Source organism: Rhinopithecus roxellana, chromosome 5 (assembly GCF_007565055.1).
Source record: "Rhinopithecus roxellana isolate Shanxi Qingling chromosome 5, ASM756505v1, whole genome shotgun sequence".
In the NCBI taxonomy this organism is placed as follows: domain Eukaryota; kingdom Metazoa; phylum Chordata; class Mammalia; order Primates; family Cercopithecidae; genus Rhinopithecus; species Rhinopithecus roxellana.
The window spans coordinates 120,156,914-120,184,433 of NC_044553.1; the positions used below are offsets into that span (position 1 = coordinate 120,156,914).

General features: G+C 45.2%; 1 long non-coding RNA gene and 2 pseudogenes across 1 annotated transcript; 2 read left to right on the plus strand and 1 right to left on the minus strand.

Annotated features, from left to right (window-relative positions):
* The first annotated feature begins 1,071 nt into the window (after positions 1-1,071).
* On the plus strand, positions 1,072-11,485 carry LOC104674357 (annotated as a pseudogene).
* On the minus strand, positions 10,786-14,081 carry LOC104667854. The gene is made up of 4 exons (XR_004057319.1): positions 14,056-14,081; positions 13,213-13,337; positions 11,959-12,942; positions 10,786-10,859 (listed from the first exon to the last, which is right to left on the minus strand). It is a non-coding gene; the product is annotated as an uncharacterized LOC104667854 (long non-coding RNA).
* Positions 14,082-14,399: 318 nt separating this feature from the next.
* Positions 14,400-27,520, plus strand: part of LOC104679284 — a 41,234-nt pseudogene continuing 28,113 nt past the window's right edge.

The window sequence follows — 27,520 nt, forward strand, 5'->3', positions numbered from 1 at the left end:
AGGAGTCAGAGGTTGCAGTGAGCTAAGACCATGTCACTGCACTCCACCCTGGGCAAGAGAACCTGACCCTGTGTCAAAACAAAACAAAGTTAAAGACCATTTGTCCAGTATAAACTCTTTCCAAATATATACTCAAGCATAGAAAAGTCTAGAAATGTCATCAATGGTAATTTCAGGAAAGAACGTTAGGTGATGTTTTTTCTGCATTTCTTTTCTTTTCTTTTCTTTTTTTTTTTTTTGAGATAGGCTCTTGCTCTGTCACCCAGGCTGGAGTGCAGTGATGCAATCAGGGCTCACTGCAGCCTCGACCTCCCAGGCTTAAGCCATCCTCCCACTTCAGTCTCTTAAGTAGCTGGGACTACAGGCACGAGCCACTACACCCAGCTAATTTTTGCATTCTTGTATTTTTTGCATAGATGGGGTTTTGCCATGTTGCCCAAGCTGGTCTCAAGTTATCCGCCCACCTTGTCCTCCCAGAGTGCTGGGATTACAAGTGTGAGCCATGTGTGCCAGGCCTACGTTTTATCTTCTATAATGACCATGACCCTGGGTTTCATGTACCAACATTTTCTAACAATAATATTTACAAAGCATACTATGAAAAATGTTCAGAGAAAAGAATACACAACTGTAAAAATCATATATAACTAGTTTTCTTTTTGTTTGTTTGTTTGTTTTTAAAGCCAAAAAAGAAACAAAGCAGATTGTCCAGGGAGATAGTTACTTCCACTTTGTATTTCTCTGGTGAACTCATTAGGAACTCTAAAAAGTTCCAGGAGGGCCAGGCACGGGGCTCACACCTGTAACCCCAGCACTTTGGGAGGCTGAGGTGGGCAGATCATGAGGTCAGGAGATCGAGACCATCCTGGCTAACATGGTGAAACCCCGTCTCTACTAAAAATACAAAAAATTAGCCAGGCATGGTGGCAGGCACCTGTAATCCCAGCTACTCGGGAGGCTGAGGCAGGAGAATCGCTTGAACCTGGGAGATGGAGGTTGCAGTGAGCCAAGATCATGCCACTGCACTCCAGCCTGGGCGACAGAGTGAGAATCTACCTAAAAAAAAAAAAAAAAAAGGTTTCAGGAGTAGAATCATTGGGTCAAATTACCCTGGCTTTAACTTCTGGTTCAGAGAATTTTAACAACTTATATGGTCACCAGCAAGGTCTTTGACTATATGAGTAACTCTCACCTTAAATTATTTCTCATCTGACATTAGCTGCCCGGCTTTCCGCTGATACGTTGACTCCAGGAGGCTCCTTGAGTTCTGTGTGTTCGGCTGGCCTCCAGTGGCCCCATTATTATTTTCTGCCAGGTAAATGTCAGTCACCTGCACAGAGATCTCATCACTCATGATATGCTGCAGCTTGAATCAAAGGCAAGCTGTTAGTGAACACAGAAAACATTTCTCCACTACACAGTCAATGTTCCTTTGACTGATCTAGTCACTCCACTCAAAAAAGGTTTTGGGTTTTTTTGGCTGGCAATTTTAGAAAATTAATCACACAAACCACTGTATCATTTTCTCAGAGAATAATCAAGCCAAGATTTTCAACCATATCAGTGGTCCATTGTAAAACTTTCATATCTATTTAAAATAAAAATCATAGAGAACTCAGGTTAATGTGCTGTTTAAAATTCTAAGGATCTTTAAATAATTTTCCATGGGTCATATTTTTATTGCATTTTAAATGCAATAATTTGCTTTTACAACAATTAAATTAAATGCAACAATTTGCTTTTACAAATATTCTCTCTCATTTGATCCTCACAACTGCCCTGGGAAGCAGGTTGGAGAGAGAGTTGGGCCTGTTAGGAAAGAGATTTACACAATGCATAAGAAAGCTCACTGTGAGCCAGGTGAGGAGGGGAGCCTTGGAGAATCATGAATGCAATATCTATGTCTATATTGCCAGGCCAACAGCAAAGCCTGAAACTCATTAGGTATTTAAGAAATAGCTGCTGAGGCCGGGCGCGGTGGCTCAAGCCTGTAATCCCAGCACTTTGGGAGGCCGAGGCGGGCGGATCACAAGGTCAGGAGATCGAGACCATCCTGGCTAACCCGGTGAAACCCCATCTCTACTAAAAAATACAAAGAACTAGCCGGGCGAGGTGGCGGGCGCCTGTAGTCCCAGCTACTCCGGAGACTGAGGCAGGAGAATGGCGTGAACCCAGGAGGCGGAGCTTGCAGTGAGCTGAGATCTGGCCACTGCACTCCAGCTTGGGCGACAGAGTGAGACTCCGTCTCAAAAAAAAAAAAAAAAAAAAAAAAAACTAGCCGGGCGAGGTGGTGGGCGCCTGTAGTCCCAGCTACTTGGGAGGCTGAGGCAGGAGAATGGAGTAAACCCGGGAGGCGGAGTTTGCAGTGAGCTGAGATCTGGCCACTGCACTCCAGTCTGGGCGACAGAGCGAGACTCCGTTTCAAAAAAAAAAAAAAAAGGAAAGAAAAGAAAAAAAAAAAAAAAAAGAAATAGCTGCTGAGTTATTGCCTGGGGGTGCTCAGCTGAAGAAGCGGGGTTGGGACTAACAGTCAAGCTTCCTGACTCCTAGCCCAATACTTTTCCAAACACACCACTTATTTTTCTGTATCTGATAGAAAGTATAGTGCTTAAGTTGTACATAATGTTAACTCACTTTCCATACAGGCCAACCATCATTGACTATCAGTAACTTTTGTGACAATCTTAGGAAACTAATTACTAGAAAGTTGAACCTTTCAGAATTCTCATTCTCATGTCATATACTATTTCTATTGTGAAATAAAAATCCTTCCAAATGAAACTTTACCCATCAAAATGACAGAGAAGTGAAAAATAGATACAAGAAGAAAGCAAGATGTTAATTTCAATATCGATTTGACTATTTTGCTTTAAAATTATCATAACCACCAAGTCATTCTATTTTTAGGAAGATACATTCTTTTTGAAGTGTTAGGAACTATGATAACTATTTATTCTTAACTTTAAGTCCTAAATGATCAGTATGTGTATTAGTAGATAACTGGACACAGAGCAAGGTCAGAAGGGTGACTGAGTGTGGCAGAAAGGGCAGTATCTGCAGTATTATCTGGACAATGAGTCCAGATAATGGATTCTGATACAACCATTCAAATAATGCTTATGAGTACTTGATAACAGGGAAAAGCTTAAGACACAGTGTTTTAGAGAGAAAAAAAGCAAGTTGGAAAAAAATATATGGAAAGCATGACTTCAATTATGCATAGAGATGCTCCTACTTTAAACCTTTTTTTTTTTTTTTTCTTTTTGAGACAGGGTCTTGCTCTGTCACCCAGGCTGGAGTGCAGTGGAATGGCGATCTCAGCTCACTGCAGCCTCAACTTCTTGGGCTCAAGCAAGCCTCTCACCTCAACCTCCTAAGTAGCTGGGACTACAGGCATGTGCCACCACACTCAGCTAATTTTTTGTATTCTAGGTAGAGATGGGGTTTTGCCATGTTGCCCAGACTGGTCTCAAATTCCTGAGTTGAAGTAATCCACCTGCCTCGGCCTCCTAAAGTGCTGGGATTACAGCACATAAGCCACCGCCTCTACTTTATACTTTCTTGTTGAAGTAGACTGTATTACTGATTCCCCACCCATGCCCTCTTTTTGGATATCTGGCTCCTCCTCGAGTCTCTGGAAAGGGCAGCACTACAAATCCAGGGACAACTAGGGAACTCCCACCCTCGCTGCTAGGCAGACCAGTCTGTGGCCTACAGTTTAAATGGTGGGAAGAAGGACCTGAAATTTGAGACTGGGGAGGGAGGCAGGGGGTTCTAGGCAAGGGAGGCATTAGGCCTTGAGTAAGGGACCAGGGGCCTGGGCAGGCCACAGAGCACCACAGTGCCCTCACTACCCTATTAATGGGCCAGGAATCCGGAAGCCAGCTACCAAATGCCCTCATGCCCAGGGTCTTCCTGCAGGTGGAGCTGAAGAGCCAAGAGGCTCAGAGCAGCGAGACCAGTACCTGGGTCACCTGCAGCAGTATGTGCTTATCAGCAGCAGGTGGCCACTTATCAGCAGCTGACCTCTGAGGAGGTGCTGCACAGGCAGTTACTGCTGCAGACCCAGTTCCTGGACCAGCTACAGCAGCGGGAAGCTCGGGCAAAGCGGTGGCTAAGATGGCCCTCCAAAAGTTGCAGGAGACCCAGGGGAGGGAGTTGCTGAGGACAGGGCCCTGAGAGGGACAACCTGGCAACCTCCGTGCCTTCTCACCCTCTTTCCTGGCCTCTTAGGAGCACCTGGAAGCTACCAGCCAGCAGAAGCAGCAGCTAAAGCCCAGTTGAGCCTCATGGCTCTCCCTGGGGAAGGTACGGGAGACCACTCAGAGGAAGAGGCGACAGCCCCGGGAGGAAAGGGAGACTGTTAGCAGCATAGAATTGAGGAGTTGGAAGAGACCTTTAAGACAGCTGATCATTATGCCGACTGGGTGTCCGCGCTAAGTTCGGTATTAATATGGTGACCTCCTGGGAGCAGGAGGCTATCAGGTTGCCTAAGGACAGGAGAACTGGCCCACGTCAGAAAGGGACCAGGTCAGGACTCCCGCACCAATCAGTAGTGGGACTGTTCCTGGACAATATAGCAAGATCTTGGTTCTTAAAAGTAAAAATACAGAACAGCTCATTCTCCTCTGGGAATGGGCTGGCTCAGGGTTACACATGAGGGTGGGGGCAGAGGTGGGCCCCCAGTACTTCCCTTGTTGGGTTGTCTGAGGACCCCTCTGGCCACCCCCTAGAGGAGATGGAGGAGGACATCTGGACAGTGAGGAAGAGGAGGTGCCTGGGCCCATTCCGAACATCCCAGAGGACCTGGAGCGCTGGGAGGCCAGGTGAGCCTGACTTTCCCTGCCCCTACTTTGCTACCTTCCTCGGTGGTCCCTACCAGATCCCCTTATGTTCTTGGTTTCCCCGCCTTCTGATTTCTGTGGACTTTTCACTCCTTCTGGGAGCCAGTGGTCAGACACCATTTCACCTGTGACCAACAGGTACACACTCTGAGCCTCAAGGGAAGGGTCTGCGCTCCACCTCCCTGCCCCAGTTGTTCCGTGTATGTCCCTACAAGAATACTCACCTCTTGCCTTCAGGTGGCATTTTTCAACTTCGCTGGAGCCAGTGCTCAGTAAGAGCAAAGGGTGTGCTGCCAGCCCCTGGCTCACCCGGTGGCCTCATCCCAGGAGCCAGAGGCAGCGGCCCAGCCCCAGGGACTGGGGGTGAGTCTGTGTGTGGGGAGACCCACCAGCCCTGCAGGGGGCCATGGAGAAGCTGCAGGTGAGTAGATCCTGGCATTGGCCAAGAAGGGTGGGGGCGGGGCAAGGCAGGTGGCTTCTGAGATGTGACCCCATTATTTTGGCTCCAGAGTGGCTTTATGGACCTCCTGAAGGAGAAGGTGGACCTGAAGGAGTGGGTGGAGAAATTAGAGCTTGGATTCATCCATCTCTCAGGAAAGACAGACACCATGAGTGAGGGGGAGGCCAGTGCACTGCAGGGGGAGCTGCAGGGCTGTCAGAGGGGCCCCAGCATCTGAGCCTGTCCTCCCGCAGGAAAGTACATCACCCCAGATGGGAGCCAGGGGGCAGTGCCAAAGATGCGGCACTGGGAGAGGAGGACATCATCAGGCTGGCCCAGGACCAGGAGGAGATGACGGTACGGTGTGCAACATGTCTGCGGGGGTGGGGGTGGGGTGAACTTGGGCACCAGCACCGGCATGGCTGCTAAGCACCCCTCCCTCCAGGTGAACCTGCTGGAGCTGCAGGGGCAGGTGTTGCAGCTTGTGAGCGACCACAACGAGGGGCACGACAAATTCCTGACCACTGCCCAGAGTCCTGCTGATGAGCCCGCTCTAGGAGCCCCAATCCCCCATTAGCTTGGGAGTGCTGACAAGCAGAGTGGTGAGTAGAGCCCTCAGGTAGGGTGGGCAGGCAGGAGCAGGGGAGGCTCGCACTGAGCTCAGATCTCCTCCTCCCTCTGTCTGAAGATCTTCGGGAGGTGAGCCTCACTGACAGCATGGAGCCTGCACCAGGAGAGGCCAGAGAGGGTTCTCCCCACGACAACCCCACTGCACAGCAGATCGTGCAGCTGCTTCCTCTAACGCAGGACTCTCCAGGAGCACCAAGGTTTGGGCAGCAACCCCTGCATGCCATTCTTTTCACGGTGTGGAGATCAGGGAGATAAACATCATCATCACCTAAGAGCTGGTCAAGAAATTTAAAAACAAACAAAAAAAGTTTAGGGGTTAATCTACTACACAATTCATTTACTTCATTTGAATGTTAGAGCCACTCATGTTTGTGTTTCTTTTTTTTTTTTTTTTTTTTTGAGACGGAGTTTTACTCTGTCGCCCGGGCTGGAGTGCAGTGGCCAGTTCTCAGCTCACTGCAAGCTCCGCCTCCCAGGTTTATGCCATTCTCCTGCCTCAGCCTCCGAGTAGCTGGGACTACAGGCGCCCGCCACCTCGCCCGGCTAGTTTTTTGTATTTTTTAGTAGAGACGGGGTTTCACCGTGTTAGCCAGGATGGTCTTGATCTCCTGACCTCGTGATCCGCCCATCTTGGCCTCCCAAAGTGCTGGGATTACAGGCTTGAGCCACCGCGCCCGGCCTATTTGTGTTTCTAACATAGTTTAAATTTATTTGTAGAAAGTTAAAGGAGAGTGGGTCTTTCCCTCGTGTTCACCATGGCATCCTTTAGCAGTTTTCTTTTTATTTGATAACTGTAGGTCATTAGCATGCATATCAAGTTTGCCCTACGTGGTGGGAGTTCAAACACGCAAACACCCACTATATGCACAAAACTGTTCTTGGTGGTTTGGAATAGGCTGCCATGCTTTTTTAATGTTTTTACAGCATGTATATTCATTACAGAATTCAGATAAAATTTGCCTATGTTCTGCTGTTATGCTTGATCGACTCCTAATCACAGTGAGCTCTTCATTAGCTCAATATGTGGCTTGCCCTCAAGTGCGCTGTTTATTAGTTTGTAATGTGCCACTGTGAGTACTGACATTTACAGTTGTTTAAAGATGGAGCACTGGAGAGAGCCTTTCCCCCTTTTTCTGTGTATTGGGGATGGGCATAATAACATTTTGGAGAGCTTTTTAATCTCCCAAAAGAGGAAAGTGGCCTGCTCTGGCAGATGTGTGCAGGATAGAATACATTTCATTTGTTTTGGAGCCAAGAATGAGTGCGTTACTATGGTAGTCCCCTTAGGATTTGTATGTGCTCTGGGCTCATGAAGATATTACATCATGAGCTGGGGCAGTTGTACTCCTTTTTGATGACCTAAAAAGGGATTATGACCTAAAAAGGGATTGTACCACTGTTAATTAGACAAATTATTTGGTCTAACAGTTTTTCTTTATCATTCTGAAACTGGGTTTTTCTAATACATTGATAAATTATTTCAAAGGTATTTTGATAGTTCAAATCACTTCACTTTTACCCTGACACATATAAATGACTAGGAATGACCTTCAGATAGCGTTGAGCATCTGTAACCAATCTGACAATAACGTGTTCATCAGGTACCTATGGATTAAATCACATACCGGCATATTGAAGCTGAATGTCAGTCTGAAAAATAAATGTGCTGTATTACCTGAAATACCACTCTTTGTGTAGGTATTTTGTCACAAGTTTAAGAAAAAGCTAAAAAGATGGAAATCCTATGACAATAACTTAAGTCTTTCTTCTAAGTGCATGCAGTCATTTGCAATACCTCATTCAGCCAAGTATTTGTTCTCTTCCTCATTCAGTATAAGGCAGCTTTCAATTTGCTTAGAAGGCAACATTAGAAGGTTAGAGTTCAGCAGAAACATAGAATTTTAAAGAGTGAGTTCAACTGAATAAATATGAATTTCTGTAGGAAGTAAAGAATCAAAATGCCTATTGAAAGTTTCCAGTATATAATAATTATTTTTAAAGTGTTTGATTAAACCTGATAGGTTTTCCCAAAATGAAAAAACTCAGTTCTAAAACCAAAGCTGCTTTGTACAAAACATGAAAATGTAAATCACCCCATCCATAATAGCTTCTCTAAAACTTTATCTTACAGTCACTTTCAAATAACTATTCAAAAATGTAACTGCTGTATTAATGTCTTGAAATCAGTTAAAACATTTTAAAATATGAGCACCATAGTTTAAAACAAAGAATCTAGGGGAAGGAAAGGTAGAGAAAGAAATGCCAATTCTAGTCCAAAGCTTTATTTGCCAAGTTTTCTTAGAATTACTTTTACCAACTTATGATTTCTGGTAAACAGAATGTATAATAGAAATACTGACTTTTGTCTAAAGTGGCATTCTTCACTGCTTCTGTGATGCTACTATAGTGTAATAAATTATGAAATTCTTGCAAGGTGCTGTTTTTGCCTTAAAATTTTATATGTCTTGAAAACTATAGTATTAAATGTATTGAGACTGTGCAAATGTCGGGAATGCTTGGCATGAGATAATCAGTTTTTATTCTCACAAAATTGTAACTATGTAAGTGTGTTTATTAAAAGAACATAAACTAAAAAAGTTACAGGAATTAAAAGTTGTGGGATGAAAAAGTTATGGGATAAAAAATGGAAAAGTTGTGGCAAAAAAGTTGTGAAAAAATGTAAAAAGAAAGTTTTATGGAAAGTTTTTTTTTCAAGTTATGAAAAAGAAGTTACTGGATTTAAAAAAAACATCATGGGATAAAAATAAATAAAAGCAGGCCCCTGTCAGCATAAGCCTGAGGAAGTGGGTCTGCAGCCTTCGCGCCCACCATGTCCCTACAACCCCTTCCCAGTCACCCCTTTACCATTAGGTAGCAACACAAGACCCCTGTCTAATGGAGGGAGAAAAAGAAACCCTTTACCACCTTGACCAAGGCTGAGTCCTTACATTTCTGGATGATGATGTTTCTTATTTAAGAGCCAGAGGTTGATGGAGTTGGTTTGTTTGGAGGAGGTGTGATGGCCTCCTTACTTTTCCCTCAGGGGGGCTCCCATCTTCTTACCCAGAGAGGCAGCTGAGGCGGGACAGTGGAGATAACTGTAAACTAGGCAAGGACACGGGCTGCTGGGGGTGACCCGCCCTTCCCCAATGTACATACTGTATCTGGGTAACATCCTGTATGTATCGTACCTAGCGGAGGTTGCAGCTGGCATATGAGGAAGAGGTTCTGATAGTTATTTGCAGCTGGGAAACTTATTTATTGCTAGCATAGGAGCGAGGAAGGAGGTGGGAATGGAATCATGGCTCCCTGGTGATGGGACTCCTGTTTTCTTTGCTTTTTATTTGGGAATAAATGGATTTAGCTATACTGCTCAGCCTGGTATGTTCCCGTTTCCCTCAGTGGGTCCTGCAGTTTGTCCCATTGAAAGAGGAGCCCCAGAGTGTCTGAGCATGTCCAGTTGGGCTGTTGGGGATCTTCCAGGCCTGTTGCCTTTATGCTGCCTGGTGACACCTGGTGGATTTCACGGGGACTGCCATGGCGCCTAATGGGCACAGTGCAGCCCTGACAGCCAACAGGTTCAAAAGACTGATCTAGCTGTGGCCGGGAAGACAGATACCAGCACCCAATGGCACTGACTTTCACCCACCCCAGGTGTCTTCCATTCCATCCTCCTGCCTCCCTCTCCTGTCTGCACCAGGTGGTCTGTCTGTCCAGAGTGCCTGCTGCCCTGCAGGCTCCCTCCAGGCTGAGTTCACGGCCCAGCCCCCTAGTGGCCAGAGCCAGCGTCACAGGATAAGAGCCAGCTAAGCTCCAGGGACTTTTCCAGGAAGAGTCCCTTGGAAAGGGTGTGACCTTTTCACCACTCCCAAAAGCACCCTAAATATGGCTTGGACTTTTCCCTCCCCTGAGCTCCACAGAGAACACAGCCAGCACAGGACACATTCTCTGTCATCCGGAAATGGGTTGGAGTCTCAGCCGAGGGACAGCAGGACTGGTAGAGACTGTCAGTCCACAGAGCTGCCTGCACAGCACCCCATGCTTGCCCAGAAGGGCAGGAAGGATGGCAAGGGCTGGCTGTCCACAGGCCGGGCATGACAGGGAGGCTCCCTGGAGGTGGTGCCCTTTCGAGGGGCAATGTCAGGAGACAGCTTCCTCTTGTTGGGCCACAAGACTCTACAAGGACAGCATGAGGACTGATTCCCAGTGCTAGAGGCCAGTCAGTCACGTGTGTGTGTGTGTGTGTGTGTGTGTGTATGAGAATTTATAGCTATTTATAGAACAGGGCAGGGGCATACCACAGAGGGGGCACAAGATTTCAGCAACGGTCATACCTGGATGTGTCAGTTCAACACTACAACAGACTAAGTCACAGATGAAGGGGGCTGGCTTTGGGGCTGGGGGAGCCACTGTCAAGTCACAGGACACCCACCCAGGCAGGCTTGGAAAGGGAGGTCTCTGAGAAGAGGAGGGATATGTTCATCTGTTCAGAGGTCAAAGTGGGACCTGAGGCTCTCAGGACGGGGTGGACTTGCCTGACTGAATCAGCTGGCATTGGAGAGAACACAGAGAGAAAACAGGTTAGAGAAAAGCCAGAGCTGGTGAGGCAAGTGCAGAGCATGGGTGCACCACAGCAGCTGTGAGAGGGCCGGGAAGGGGAGGGTGTAAGTGTGGGCATGGCAAGGTTCCTGGAAAAGAGAGGCTGGAAGGGAAAGGGGAGGAAGATGGAGGGAGAAGCCAGAGCTTCATAGGTAGTGCCTGGGGTCTGTGGCGGCCCTCCCCACCCCACACACGCTGGCTTCTCTCATGGCACCCAGGCAGTCCACCCACAGTTCAGACCAATGCCAGCCCCCTTGGGCTTCCCTCTTCTCTGGTCACCCTGTTTTCCAACCCACTGGCCCAGGGCCACCTCTTGCTTGGGGAGCTCCACCCAACAGCCACCAGGCCTGATAGAGAAGGAACACTGCTTGAAACAAAATGGTGAAGCTAGAAGGGATGGATGGCTGGAGTGAGCGCCAGAGGCCCCTCTGGGCTGTCAGAAAGCCCAGGGTCCTCTGAGGGACCCTGGGGAAGGCAAGGAGGACAGGTAGCTGGATGTCACTGGGCATAGACTTATAAGTCTAAGAGGGGAGCCTCAACTGGTTGGCAGGGGGCTGCAGGTTGCATAGTTGAGGCTGGGCCCATCCTGCTCAGAAAAGCAGAAGAGGAAGAGTCCCTGGCAGGAAAGGCAGGTGGACTCGCTAGGCGGAGCTTGGCTGGGCCAGCAGGCACTGTGGTCTCCTTGGCTGAATAGCACAGATGACCCCTAGGAGCAACAGGCCAAGATGAGTGAGGCTGCTGGTCAGCTGTAGTGCTTCAGCAGGGGCCAGGGACCCTGCCTTCAGTCCACACTAGCAGCTATGATGGTACCTGGGAGGGAGGGAAGGGGGCCTGTGTGTCCCTGCCCAGTCTGTGAAGTGTGTTGTGGGATGACTGTGTGTATGGGACTCTCTGGCTTTTATCCTAGATCACCACTGGATTGCTGACAGATAGAGGATGTCGGACCCTAACTATCACCATTAATCTGCAGTGGATTTGGCTCTCGGCACTCCCAGGCTGGGAGCTGGATATCCTGCCCTGGCAGCATGACTCAGACTGCATGACAGGTACAGTGTGCCCAGGATGATGTTCCTAGGCCTCTGACCACCTCAGATTCCAGCTCTACACACAACCCCCTCCAAGCTCCCAGCCCCTACACCATAAACCATGAGCTCTGTGCCCTCTCTGGTGGCTCCACATCTGCCAGTCTGGGCATGGAGCCTGTTCTAAGAGCCCCCAGGCTCAGACATGGAGACCTTGAGCAGTGACACTGAGTCCCATGGCTCGCAGGGAGGGAAGTGAGACAGCCAGCAGCACAAGGACAGAAAGAGGAAAGAGTAAGTCTGCAGCTTCAGAAGGGAGGGGCAGGGAGCCTGGCTCTGAGTCCCCAGGTGTGCCCCCCGTGTGGAGCTGGGGCAGCGGGGCGGGCAGACCTTTCATGCAGCAGGTAGCAAGGCATGTACCTACCAAGGATGACGCTCCTCAGGGAACACCGATAGTGATTCTGAAAGACAGCATCAAATCACATGGCAGGTCACACGCATGGGTGGGGCAGGCCTGAGGGTGGGGGACACACAGGCACACGCCGGAGTGTGCACACACATGCTGTGAGGCCCCACGGCCTCCATGCATACACTAACACACATGCCCACAAACAACATGCATACACCGCCTTCTCTGCCACCTGCAGATGCCCAGCACCCTCACCAGCCGGCATGTGCCACATGGATCTGGGATGTGTCGCCACTCAGCACACTGAAGCACATGCATGGGCAGAGTCACAACACAGATGCTCGCCCACACACAGAGGCATTTGCACCAGCTCCCTGCACACTCGTGCCTGGTGTGCTCAGAGGACCACCCACGCTGCTCATGGAGACAGGGCTTGCTCACTAATGTCCAGCTGTCATTTCTCCACCTAAGAGCCTTCCATGGCTCCCTACTGCCTACAGCATTGAACCCCAACAAGTCATACTCTTCAGACATTGAAGGTTCTCCACCCTATGCCCCACCTTCCCCACAGAGCTCTTCCTCATTCTGTCTCTGTTCCCTGCTTTGGCCAGGGGCTATCCTTGATGCGACCCACACTACACCTCTGCCCATGGCAGCTTTTTAACCAGTTATCCTCCAATTCCTCACTACGTAAGCCTATCTCAGTCATGCCCCGGACTGCATTGAAGCCAGCCTTCCTTGAAGAAGCTCTCCCAGACGGCCCTTTTCCCCAAGGTAGGGTCATGATTTGCCAAATGTTTAGCGGGTGTTAGCAAGACTGGAGTCGGAGCAGGCATCAAACCTTACATCCCATATGTCACACCTCACCATAGACCTGGGTGCCAAATAGCCTGAAGAGTCTGAACTCACGCTGGCAGTTAGCAAAGTGCTCCTACGGCTGCATCTGCAGTTAACATAGCATCCCTATGGCCACTGTCTCCCTGGATCTCCACAGCCATCCTAGGAGAAAGGCAGAACATCATCATTTGATAGACGGGATACTGAAGCTCTGGGAGGAAAGGGGACTTGCCTAAAGCCCCAGGGTGAAGCAGCAAATCTGGACTCTCTAGACAGCCTAGAGCTGCCGGCATTCCCTTAGGATCTGCGCCCTTGGGCCTGGCTTAATTTTTTCCTCTCCAAAGAGCCATCTGTAGGGCCAGAGGCTGGCAAAGCCTGACTCATCACTGGATGCCAGTTCCTTTGCCTGACTTTCAGTGATTCCTACCTTACCCTGGGGTTTTGTGTTTCTTGTCTCAACACTATCATTTCTCATTCCTCCACAAGTTGAATTGCTCACTCCAGTCACTTGAAGCATGCTCTTCTTGACACAGGTAACTCTAGGCACACGGCTGGTGCTAAAAAGAAAAAAGAGCATTATGTCAATTTCATTGATTAACAAAAGTGATGGCTCCACTACAAAGTAAAGTTGATGCTGCCTGGGCCTCTGAGTTCAACAGCCTTTCAGACAAATGGCTCCAAGCTAAAACATGAGCATGCACGCATACGCATCTGTCTCCGTCTGATGAGATAATCTGGGTATGGGTTGTTATCCTTGAGCATTTTCCTGCCTCATTAATGCATGTGTAGCTAGCACAATAATAATCATAGCTATTAATGCCTAAAGCTGAAGGCTTTCCTGAGCCAGGCAGTGGCTTTAAAAACTTTAAACTGGCTTTTAAAACTTTTACAGCTAAAGCTGAGGACTTTCCTGAGCCAGATAGGGGCTTTAAAATCTTTAAAGTTTTCACATAGGCTCTCATTGAATAATTTCTGTTTTTCAGATCAAGAAACTGAGACTTACTATCACATTTGGGATTAAGTTAAAAAAAAAAAAGAAAGAAAGAAAGAAAGAAACTTTGGCTTAAAGCTGTCAAGTATTTCAAAGCCAGCAAGTGGCTAAATTGGAACTTGAACCCAGGCAGTTTAGCCCTGGGATCCTGTGCCCTTACCCAGTATCCAGTGTTGGCTACAGAAAACTAATGAGTACATGTTTTCAAACTATAATTTAGTGGGTGACGTATTTTTCACTATATTTTATGTAGGTGACTTTCAGTTAGGGGGTATTCTGCTTACACAATCTATTGAGCTGGATATTAACTGAGAACAAACAGAAACTAATGAACTCTGAAAAACATAAAACATGACCAACATGATGTCACTGCAAACATGATGTCACTGCAAAAGACAAAACAGCACATAGCCTTCTTGTGACTGTATTTTGCTGACAGTCCACGAGCTAATACTCAGCCTGAAGTCAGCAGCGCTGTTCCCTTGGGAGACACACAAAAACACACGGACACACACACACACACACACACAGGAGTTGGTGGTTTTGTGCCTCCCCGCCAAAACACACACACACATTGGCGGTTGTGCCGCCCGGAGCCTCCAGTCTGCCAGTGTGAGGAACAGACCAGATGGGTCCAGGAGTGTTGGGTCAAGGCGAGGAGCGGGCAACCGGAAGCGCGCGCACGCTCTGGACTCCTGCACCCGCCGAAATGGGTGCTCACTGGGCGCGCGGGAGTGAGGGGTGAGGGGTGAGAGGGAGGGGGACGGGGTGGAGGCAGCACCTTCCCAGGCGGCAGCGGGGGCGGTGGTGCTGTTGCCCTTTTAAGCTGCCGCTTCACAGGAGCCGCGCCTCCTGTAGGTGGAGTCGGTTACAAGGGGAGCAGCCGCGCGGGACCGCCCCATAGCTCCCTGCAGAGGCCTCGGTGTCCCTTGCGGTTTTCCTGCCGTGCTCCGACTAGAGTCAAAGCAGCGGGAAGAGGCGGAGCCGCGAGAGCGCCGCCGAGCGGCCTCACCGGGTGGTCGCGGCCATAACAGCGGCTCCTCACCGGCTCACCTTCCGCGCCCCTGCCGTCAGAGATGAGGGTAAGATGTCCGTGTTAGGGTGTCCGTGTCAGTGTCAGCGCCCAGCGGCGGCCCCAAAGGGCAGGGCATGGGCGGAGAGGAGGTTCCGGAAGTATCCGGACAAAGGGGAGCCTGCCCGGGAGAGGCCCCGGTTCCCCGGGCGGGGCGAACGCGCTCCTTTCTCCTGTGACTGGCCCGCCCCGATCGCCGGGACTGCAGGAGGCTTGGGTGGGAGGAGGCGGAGGGCGCGTCTCTCTGTCTCCTTGCGGGGGGCTGGCTTGGGGGCTGCTGGCACCTCTCGCCCTCGTCCCCGAGCCCCGAGCTGGGAGCCCCTGTCGCCCGCAGCTCTTTCGGGGCCCATGATCGCCCTCAGTCAGCCGGCCTGCTCCCCAGAACCGTGACAGGGTGTGGCAGGGCGGCTCCAGCTGTTGCTTGAGCCCAAGCAGGGAAGGGGAAAGGCCTTTAAGATTTTCGGTTTTTTGACAGGGCGCAGTGGCTCCTGTCATCCTAGCACTTTGGGAGGCTGAGGAGGGTGGATCACCTGAGGTCAGGAGTTCTAGACCAGCCTGGCCAACATAGTAAAACCCTGTCTCTACTAAAAATACAAAAGTTAGCTGGGCATGGTGGCAGGCGCTTGTTGAGATGGAGGCTCACTCTGTCGCCCAGGCTGGAGTGCAGTGGGCGGTCTCGGCTTACTGCAGCCTCCTTCTCTTGACAATCCATGGGTTCAAGCGATTCTCCTGCCTCAGCCTCCTTAGTAGCTGGGATTACAGTCGCCTGCCACCATGCCTGGCTAACTTTTGTGTTGTTTACTTTCACCATGTTGGCCAGGCTGGTCTCGAACTCCTGACCTCAAATGACCCACCTCTGCCTCCCAAAGTTGTGTGATTACAGACCTGAGCCACCTCACGCGGACCCAAGGCCCTTAAGTGTAAAGGCCTCATTCTTCAGTCAGGTTTTCCTTGTTCCTGCATGTTCACGCAATCGTTTTTAAGTTTGTGTTTAAGGAGAAACTAACAATGAAAACGGACTCGTTAAGGGAGGAAAAGTTAGAATGCAGCCTCTGGTGCTGTTTGAGCGATCCCTCTCTCCCCGGCCGGACCGCTGCTGTGTTCTGGAAAGGCGCATTGTACCGTGGATGTGGCAGGTAAGAGTCCTGTACAGGCGCTGTGCCCGCTTTTCCTTTCAGGCTTCTGTATCAGCTATTTTTCCCCTATAGAATGTACCCCTGATAGCCATCCCCTAACCCTACCCAATTTGGCTTTACATGTTTGACCATCAAGGCTCTTCTGGGTCATACTTAGTTCATGCTGATATTTCCCCTTCCTCCCTTCTTTCGTCCTTACTATTTTGCTTTGGTCATGTTATGCTGTGTGCTGTAAGGCTTTAAAAAAAAATGTTTATGGTGGCAGGGGAGAATGTTTTATAATTATGCTTTGTGTTTTTTATCTCCCACTCAATAAATTCCCGACCTCAGGTGATCTGCCCACCTAGGCCTCCCAAAGTGCTGAAATTAAAGGCGTGAGACACAGTGCCTGGTCTGTATTTTTTTTTTTATTATTAATTCCTTTTTTTATTCATTCATATTTCAGAGAGGTACTAAAAGACTGGGAGGCTGGGTGTGTCAGCCTCACACCTACAATCTCAGTGCTTTGGGAGACTGACGTTGGAGGATCACTTGAGCCCCGGAGCTCAAGACTAGTTAGGTCAATGTTGTGAGACCCCATCTTTACAAAAAATTAATGAAAATAATAGCCAGGTGTGGTGACACCCACCTGTAGCCCCAGCTACTTGGGAGGCTGAAGCAGAAGGACCTCTTGAGCCCGGGATGTTGAGGCTGAAGTGAGCTGTGATCATCCTGCTGCATTCCTGCATTCCAGCCTGGGTGAAAGAGCAAGACCCTGTCTCAAAACTAAATAACTATATAAATAAATAAATTAAATACATAAATACAAATAAAAAATAAAATTAAAAAATTGATTGGGAGTTCTTCATGGCCAAGACTTGGCAACTGATAGCTTTTAGGGGGAATGTATGCTGACTCCTGATTGTTTTCCTCCTACCCCTCTTTCTTATCTCCCGGTGCAATCATAAATGATGGCTGGAACTACTCCATTCCTCTGGAGATGAAATCTGCATTCTCTTTTTTTTTTTTTTTTGAGACGGAGTCTCGCTCTGTCGCCCAGGCTGGAGTGCAGTGGCCGGATCTCAGCTCACTGCAAGCTCCGCCTCCCGGGTTTACGCCATTCTCCTGCCTCAGCCTCCCGAGTAGCTGGGACTACAAGCGCCCGCCACCTCGCCCAGCTAGTTTTTTATATTTTTTAGTAGAGACGGGGTTTCACCGGGTTAGCCAGGATGGTCTCGATCTCCTGACCTTGTGATCCGCCCGTCTCGGCCTCCCACAGTGCTGGGATTACAGGCTTGAGCCACCGCGCCGGCCGGAATCTGCATTCTCTTGTCTGAGATAGATATGTTTGCTTGGGTCCTGCTTAAGGAGATGGGGGAGGGCAGTGCATTTCAGTGCCTGGAAAATGTGTTCTCTATATAGGCTTTTGTTTAATCTCTGTTTTCAGTTTTGCCTATCAGTCCCACCCTCGGGGGTACCTGGTGTCTGAGTCTAGAACCTTTCCAGGTTGCTATGGGACAAATTAGCTTCCTTGTTATGGGTATCCCCCGACCTCCACTTTTGTTTGCTTTGCTCGACTAATTAACCATTTTCCATTTACTGTCATTTTCTAATGGAGGTGAATCTTCTGTTGGTAATCCCATTTCTTTTTTTGTAATTGTGTGTTTATATAATGTTTCTTCTTCACTGTATTTCTAGTGGAGCCTCAGGACAAAGAGCAGATGGTGGAAATATGTGTTCAGTGTTCAGTTTTTTTCCATAAGACATTTGCAAATTGTGTTTTTCACTGAATATCACATGGACTTAATGCATATAGAGCTACCTTGTTTGTCATGATTGTGCCTACAATTCTATGGGAAAATATGATTGGTGAATTACCTGATGAAATTTTCCTAATTTTGAATCATCCTTGCATTCCTATAATAAACACTGTAAGAATGGCTATGGTAATATTTCATTTTTGCATTTTTACTTCTGTATTAAATAAGATTATATTTTGTTTGTTTCCTTTTAGGCTCTTATTTCATTTCAGTATCAAGGGTATGCAGGGATAGCTTGGGAAACATTACATCTTTTTTCTAAGACCTAGGATGTAGATCTAGTCTACACAGTAATTTTCAACTACAGGAATATTATGCCTCCCATGGGATATTTGGAAATATCTGGAGACATTTTTGTGGTCACAACTGGTCATGCTTGGGAGGTCTTATTGGCATTCCATGGGTAGAGGAGATGTTACTAAATGTCCCACAACACAGCAGGAGAACCCTCCACAAAGAATTGTCTGGCCCAATATATCAATATTGCTGAGGCTGACAAACGCTGGTTTAAATGAATGTCCAATTGGAAGATGAGTCTTTGTCTTTTTCCTTCTTCTGCATATTGGTCTCCAGATTTTCCATTTCTTCAGTTAGCTTTTGTAACTGTAGATTCTTAAAAGAAATGAGCACTTCATCCATACTTCTAAGGTGTTTTAAAGATGTGTGAAGTTTTCACTTTTTGCATCATATTCACATGTGGCTATATGCCCTTTTCAAAGTTTTCTTGATCACTTATCAGAGGTGTGACTGTTTTATTATCTTAGTCTTTTGAAAGAATCCTCCCTTAGTGTTATTTTTTAAATTTGGTGGGGTGTTTTTCACATTTTCCTTAAGTCTTCATTATTTCCCCTTTTTGTTTATTTTGCTTTTTCTAGTGTAGTGGATCAATGTAATTTAAATTGCTTTTTAAACAAACATATAAGGGTATACGCTTCCTTTGGGTGCTGTTTGACTTTATTGCACAAGTTTTAAAATCTATTTTCTAAATAGTTTGTATTTTCTAAGTCATTTTATTGCAACCTCTGTTCACATTGCTCTTGCTATTAAAACTTTCTGTTGGCCAGGCATGGCGGCTCACGCCTGTAATCCCAGTATTTTGGGAGGCCAAGACAAAAAAACTTCCGACTGAGATCAGGAGTTTGAGACCAGCCTGACCAACATGGAAATAGCCCATCTCTATGAAAAATAAAAGAACTAGCCAGGTGTGATGGTGCATGCCTATAATCCCAGCTACTTGGGAGGCTGAGGCAGAATAACTTGAACCCGGGAGACAGAGGTTGCAGTGAGCTGAGACCATGCCACTGCACTCAAGCCTGGACAAGAAGAGTAAAACTCCGAAAAAAAAAAAAATCTTTTTATTGTGAGATATGACATGTATTGAAATTATTTAAAACATAAGCTTAGTGTAACATATAGTTAGAGTCAGTACTTGGGAACCAACACCTAGCCAGCACCGAGGTGAAGAGAAGGCACATTGCTTGCACCACAGAAACCTTCTGCAGGCTGCTTCCCTATCACCATGCCTCTGTACACTTCATCTTGCCTTATGTTTCTCTAGTGTTATCACTCATGTATGCATCCTTGAACAACACAGTGTAGTGTTGCCTATTGTTTGAACTTTTGAAAATCATACCATATGTATTTTTTCGTCTCTTTGTTGTGCTCAACGTTGTGTATGAAATTTGTTCCTATTGTGTGTAGCTATAGTTCTTTGCATTGCTGTATTTACTCCATTGTTTGAAAACACCATACCGTTTATTCCCTTGACTAGATACAGATATGTGGGTTGTTTCCCATGTTATTAGGAGGATCTAATGCTGCTATGATCATTTTTATCTATATTTAATGGTACCCCTGTGCCAGCATTTCTCTAGGGCACATACTTAGGAGTTGGATGACTGAGATATGAGGATCAATTTCTTCTTTTACCCAAGACTAATCCAGGAAAATGAAAAATTTAAAAAGCATTTTCAGGTGGCTTTTGAGGTATTTTAAGTGCATCAATATGGTCAGAGAATATGGCCTGTGACCTTTCAGCTGGATTATCAGCAATCATTTAGACTTCACGGTTGGCGTTACTGTTGTCTTTGCTTATTACTACTTCTTGTATTATGTCTCCTGCTCCCTGCCCCTCAAGTATATCCCTGAATAATATCCTGGGTTTTTTTTCTTAGAAAAGGTTTATGGGGATGTGTATGGAGTGTGTTCCATGAACTTGCTGTGTGTTATCACTTGTTCAACAAATATTTGACTCTGTATGAAGTACTCCATCCATATCAGTATGGAGAATCCCGAGGCAAACATACACAGATATGATTCCTGTCTTGATGGAGCTAGATATAGAATTCTGAGGTCATAATTGAGTTTCTTTCCAGGTCTTTACACTTTTATGTTCTGATATTTATTGTTATAGATGGAAAGTCTCATGCCTATCTGATTCGTAGTTCTTTTTGATAGTATGATTTTCTGTGTAACTGTAAAGTGTGGGGGTTTTAATTTTTTTTTTTTTTTTTTTTTTTTTGAGAGGAATTCTTGCTCTGTCACCCAGGCTGGAGTGCAGTGGCATGATCTTGGCTCACTGCAACCTCCACCTGTCAGGTTCAAATGATCCTCCTGCCTCAGCCTCCTGAGTAGCTGGGACTACAAGCATGTGCCACCATGCCTGACTAAATTTTTGTATTTTCAGTAGAGACAGGGTTTCACCGTGTTAGCCAGGGTGGTCTCGATCTCCTGACCTCATGATCGGCCTGCCTCAGCCTCTCAAAGTGCCAGGATTACAGACATGAGCCACTTTAAATGCTTTGCTGAGTCAAGTCCATTGTGCTCTAGCCCTTCTACAAGTGGTTTTTTTGTCTGTTTTTTTGATTGGATGGTTTTTGGTTATTTTTTTGTTTGTTTGTTTTGGTTTAGGGTTCTTATTTTTACCTTCTAGAATTGTCTTTTGCATTGTAATCTGTTTTGTATTTTGTGGGTACAGTATCTTCTCAATTACTGCTAAAGATTCCAATTAGATTTTACAATTCTTTTTATTTCCTTCATTAGCAGTGCTTCAGGTCATTTGTGCTTCTTTGACTTGGCACCTTCCTTTCAGGTTGCTCATTTTCTTCAGCTCTCTGATGATACATGGTTATCTGTTCATGTATACATGAGGTATACCTTTGAGCAGTATCAGTTGTCACTCTTTTCTGCTGTGGCCTCCTCCTCCTGGTTTGCAGACCTGTGCTCTTCCTGTGGCATGAGGATGGGGAGGTGCTGGCCGGTGAGCTTTCCAGATTTTGAACTAAAAGGAAGAGCAGAATCTGTTATAAGATTTTGCTGCTGCATTGAGTTATATTAAAAAACATTATGTCTTTTCTCTCTGGTTTTCACACTGATAGTAAGAGACCTTCCAGATAGGCTTCCTATTAGTAGAGTGATCCTTACCAGCTATAGCTGGGACAGGTACGGTGAAGAATGTTTGATTCTTCCAACAGAAGTGGTCCCTCCATTATTTGGATTGGGTTTGTGGCTTTCTTGAGGCCAGCAGTCTGATGCCATCTGCTTTGTATCTTCCAGCATGTCCTTATAGTTTTGGTTCACTAAGGGTATTCTTTTTGTATTTGTTGTTTTGTTGCTGCTGCAGCACACTTACTCTCTTTTATAAAATTCTGTCATTTCAGTGGGGTTTTAGAAAGAGGACCAGGTCACATCTTGAAATGGAATTAATCTTAGGATTTCACAGCCCTAACTCACTTTTTGTTTTGATTAAATTACTTCCCCTTTTTGAGGGGTAGGGGCTCAGCTTTCTCATGTGTAGAATGAGGGATAGTAAATGGGGTAGTGGTGACAGACCCAGATGCATGTGAGAATCACCTCAGAGAGCTTTTCAAAACAGATTCTTTGGGTAGGCTTTGAAATTAGCATTTCAAAAATGCTCTTTCAACCATTGATGCAACCAGATTCTTTGGGACTTTGAGGCTGGGTATATATTCTTTAGATACCCCGAATAATTGGATTTGGAATATAACAATTTAGGGAAATGAAGAAGGGGTGAATTCCATTTTGGAAGCTGCCACTTAGATACTGCTAAGACCTTTGTTGGTCTTGATTTCTGGATCCTAGTTTCTTGATCTTTTACATACTCTGGATTCTAACCTGAACTGGCCTTAATGGTTAAAGATGCATTTATATACTATGTCCTAACCAGGAAGCTTATCTTTTGAACTTTGCCCAAACTGGGTATGAAGGCCCTTCCTAAAAATTCATTACATTCATATCTGAACTTGATAATTGTAATTTGTGTTAATTGGTAAATTATGTCTTATAGAGAGATATTTGATAGTAAATTACATGATTTTAAAAAGAAAATTTACTTTATAGTGAGGTGGTAATCATTTCATAATTCTTAGTTTTGGGAAGTGTCTACTATAGGTAACGCATCTGACCTTTTACAATGTAAGGAAATTGAATTTATGTAACGATTCAGGCTTTTCAAAGTTACAAAGGTTTTGAGAAATTGTTAGTTTGGGACATTTATTTTAAACAAAGTAAGCCTTTGATCTTATGCACATAGCCATATAAGTAAGTTTTCCTTATTTTAAATTAGATTACATTTTAAAGTTTTTTTCATTTTTGCTTTATATTTGACTGATTGCTTTTCTTTATTCTGAAGGCATCCATTAAGTTAAATTGTTCAAAATCCTTTCAGTTTGAAAAGTTGATAACTGTTGTTTGTCAAATCAAAGTTGGATTTAAAAATGCACATTTTAATTTTAATAAGCTGTCTGGTAGTGGGACTGCAGTGACAGGTGGTTGGGAGTTTGTCCCTAAAGCTGTGACACCAGTCTTCTAATGTGCATATTTGTTCCATGTAGCCCTGGAAGATTCGTTCTCTATTTCCGAATGGGACAACAGAAGAAGTGACTTCAAAAGAAGAGGAAGAAGAGATGTCTGAAGTAGGTATATTATATAAGAATAACATTTTGGCCAGGCCAGGTGGCTCATGCCTGTAACCCCAGCACTATGGGAAGCCAAAGCGGGTGGATCACCTGAGGTCAGGAGTTTGAGACCAGCCTGGCCAAAGTGGCAAAACTCTGTCTCTACTAAAAGTACAAAAATTAGCTGGGCGTGGTGGCGGGCACCTGTAATCTCAGCTACTCAGGAGGCTGAGGCAGGAGAATGGCTTGAACCCAGGATGAGGAGGTTGCATTGAGCCAAGATCGTGCCTCTGCACTCCTGTCTGGGTGACAAGAGCAACACTCTGTCTCATAAAAAAAGAAAAAATCATAAATATCTTCAGTTTTGAACATTTGAGTAATTCTCTAATCTCCTTTATAAATAACTACTAATGTGGAATAATTGAAAGCACATCGTATTTGGAATGCAATTTAATTTATAAATTCTGGCTTTACCTCTAACTCATGTCTTTGAGCAAACTTTTTATCTGAATTCTTGGATTTGATTTTCTGGGAAACAAAAGCTCTTAACTTTTAGCACTAAAATTATATTTTATACTAATCAGTACTTAACATGTATTCGGTTATTTTTTGGAAGAGAAACTACTGAGTTTAAAAAATTTATGCTTGCATAAAAAGGGAATTTGAACATACTTTATGGACTACTTACCAGAAGTAGTGAAACTGTCTCTTGTTGAAAGCTAATTCAAAGAAATTTGTCTTAGTCTGTTTTATAGTGTTTTAACAAAATAAGAGAGAGTGAGTAATTTATAAAGAGCAGTTCTTTCATTTCTGACAGTTCTGGTGTCTGGGAAATCCAAGATGAAAATATCAACATTTGGTGTCTCAGGGCCTTCTTGTTGCATCCTCACATGGTAGCAGGCAGAAGGGCAGGAGAGCAAGCTAGTCCAACGTGTGAAGCCTCATTCATAAGGGCCTTAATCCCATGAAGGAGGAAGGAGCCTTCTTGGCCTAATAACCTCTTAAAAGTCCTACCTCTTAATATAATCACATTGGCAACACTTGAATTTTGGAGGGAATACATTCAAACAGTAGCAAATTTAGTACAGCACATTCCAAAGACATTGAGCCTAGGCCAGTTGTCAGTCATGGGTATAATTTTAGATGTTTTCAGGCTCTGAAGCTTTGCATTTAAATTTAAACTTTGGAATAAAGATCTGTGTCTGTGCATTGACCAAATAGAATGTATGTGAATTCCACGGTCTTGATTGTTTTAAAAGATTTTTTTCTGTTTGGGGTCTTATAATTAATTGAGGATTCCATTTTCTTAGTTTGGAAGTTATTAATCTAAAATATACTTTAGAGTGCTTCAGAACTAAAAAAGCAGTGTTGTAGGCTTCTTTTTATTTGTTTTCTGAGAGAGGGTTTTACTGTCACAGAGGCTGGAGTGCAGTAGCACAGTCACAGCTCACTGTAACCTTGAACTCCCGGATTCAAGTGATCCTCCTGAGTAGCTGGGACTACAGTCTGGTGCCCCACGTCCAGCTCATTTCTTTTTTACTTTTTGTAGAGTTTGAGTCTCGCCCTGTTGCCCAGGCTGGTCTTGAACTCCTGGCCTCAAGTGATCCACCACCTCGGCCTCCCAAAGTGCTGAGATTACAGGTGTGTGCCACTGTGACTGGCTGTAGGCTTGTTTTATGAGTCTGGGAGTAAAATACTTCTTAAAATTGTCCAATTACAAGGAGAGTTTGTTTTAATGTTTTTATGCAGTTTAGCTTAGGTAGAATAAACTTCATGGAAACATTAAACCTTTTCCATGAGTCAGACATCCATTGTACTAAGTTTCATGAACCCTTTCATTTCCCCTTCACAAGTTAATAAACAAGGGACTGCCCCTTTGAGGGAAATCTACAAAGGTTGGAGACTGAACTTTGGAGATGTCAGATTAGGACAGGTGAAAAGCAGATATTCTAGGCTCCTAAAATAACGTGGGAACAGGCCCAGAGCAATTTTGGACATGGTGTGTTTGAGTGTATTGGATGCTTTTCTTTTTAGAAGGAAAGTTGATGTGTTGAAGTCGTGGAAAGCAAGATTGTCCAGAAAAGAAAGATGTTTAAAAGTCTTGAATTTGAGAACAGCATGTGTCTATTTGTTGTGTTTGTTGATAAGAAGGCCTTAGGCAGGGAATCGTGTGCTGATAATATTGTTTTAGAAAGATATGTTGAATTCTGTTTGGGATGTGCTGACTAATACTTAGGTGGAGAAGTTTTGTGGATGGGAACATGACTGAGGTTAAAGACACAGGAGGAAATACAGGCCAAAAGCATTTGTGAGCATTGTAGGGAAAACAAGCATAAGATGGAAGATCAGAGCTGAAAGGTGCACACAGGGAGAAGGGAGCTCCATGAAGTACAGAGTCATGGGCAGAGTTTGAGTGGAGGTAGTCAGTAATCTGGTCTAGAAATTGGGTAATTAGCCAGCTTGGGGGGAAAAATCGAGATAAATATAAACTACTCCTTTAGAGATGTTGGCAATTGAAGTAGAAAAATAACATAATTTAAAAATGTTAGGGTTTAAACAATTCTGCATATATTTGTATATATGTAAGAACAGATAGTATGGGAAAAGAGGGAGCAGAATGATGTGAATAAAGATTTTGTTCTGCGGGGTATTATTCAAATTCTTTTAAAAGTATTCTTAGTTTTTGAGATAGGGTCGCTGTCACCCAGGCTGGAGTGCAGTGGCATGATCATAGCTTACTGCAGCCTCAAACTCCTGGGCCCAAACGATCCTTCTATTTCAGCCTCCTGAGCATCTGAGATCAAATGCTTTTTCTAACTTATTTTTAAGTTGTTAACATCAATAGATGCTTCCTACATAAAACCATAAACCTGGAAATTAGGTTTTATTAAGCACCAAATCTCTCCAGAGATAATAAGTAAAATTAATTGAAATTAACATTTTAATATGAGTTCTACTGGTCTTTTTCTGTGCTCATTTCAGCATAATTGAAATTCTATTCCTTTGTGTATTCCATTTTTCATTTCAAAGTTTTTCAATACAGGAGAAATGATGCTGTGTTGGTATTTCAGTGGCCTCTTAATATTTCATGGACTTGAGTTAACTGTTTTGCTATTTTTGCACATGCAGATTTTGTGTTTGTTTTTGTGGTTGCAAGGTTGGAATTGGTATCCTTATGCCTAAATTTGTGCTTACATCTTAGACTAGTTTCTTCTAATACAATTCTAGAAGTCGAGTTTCTGGAACAAACTATGAACGGTTAAGGTTCTTGACACCTGCTGCCAAACTGTTTCAAAGGTTCCTCTTAAGAGGAGATTTAAAAGATGGCTTGGCCGGGCATGGTGTCTCATGCCGCTAATCCCAGCACTTTGGGAGGCTGAGGTGGGCAAATCACTTGATGTCAGAAGTTTGAGACCATCCTGGCCAACATGGTGAAGCCCTGTCTCTCCTAAAAAATACAAAGAAATTAGCTGGGCGTGGTGGTGTACATCTGTAATCTCAGCTACCCAGGAGACTGAGGCATGAGAATCACTTGAACCTGGGAGGCAGAGGTTACAGTGAGCAGAGATTGCCCCACTATACTCCTGCCTGAGTGACAGAGTGAGACTCTATCTTCAAAAAAATAAAAGAAGATAAGTTAAATAAAGAAGTGAATAAATTAATGATGGTCTATTTCATACTAGTTGTGACTTTGTAAAGCTTTTAAATCTGCTTTACCCAGAGTCTAGCTTTTAAAAAAAATACAGGATATAAAAGGTGGGAGCCTCTTGAATGGAATGTGGGGCTTTTTCTCTCTCCCCATAGGATAGATATATTCTGTTTCTTGTTCCCCACTGAGTCAAGAATAATTGAACTTTTGGCATAAGAAACTGCTGAAGATAAATCGGTTGAATAACCTAACATTTCTCTTCTTTTTGCACGCTATAGAAGACTTAGATCACTATGAGATGAAAGAAGAGCCTATGAGTGGGAAACAGTTGGAGGATGAAGGAACTGAAAAAGAAAATTGGGCAATATTAGAGAAAATTTGGAAGACTGAAAGGTAAGACCATTTAAATGTGGAAGCGTGTATAAATATCTGGAGCCTGGATTTTATGGTTAAGTAATTATAGTTAATACCAGGCAATTCATGAACATGCCAATCTCAGCTGCTCTCCTCTTCCATTCCTGCCTTAGTGGTGGATTCAGTCATATGCTTATTGGTTTTGAGACAGGGTCTTGCTCTGTCACCTGGGCTAGAGTGCAGTGGCACAATCATAGTTCACTGTAACTAGCCTTTATCTCCAAGCCTCCAATGGTCCTCCTGCCTCAGCTTCCCAAGTGTCTCAGACTACAGATATGTGCCACCACACCAAGCTAATTTTTTTGATCTTTAGTTGAGATGAGGTCTCACTGTGTTGACCATGCTGGTCTTGAACACCTGAGTTGAAGCACTCCTGCCACCTTACCCTGCCCAAGTGCTGGGATTTCAGACATGAGCCACCATGCCCAGCCACGCTCATATGCCTTGTTGCCCAATGTTATCTTTCTCATCTATGAGTAGCCACTTTTTACCCTGTTCATCTGCTCTTCACATCCTGGAACCACCTGCTGATCCCTGTATATGCCCCTTTCCAGCTTGTCTATGCTGTTTTCTCTGCTGATCTTCCTTCTGTGGCATCTGTACATTCAAATTCATTCTCTCCTACAAAGCACAGCTCCAATTATTTCTCCTTCATGAAGCTGACTTTGATCCATCCTGCTCTGACCAGACTGAAAGTAATATTTCTCTTTTGACTTAACATCTCTTTTGTGTGAAGCAGCAGGATGGGAAAGGAACACTGAGT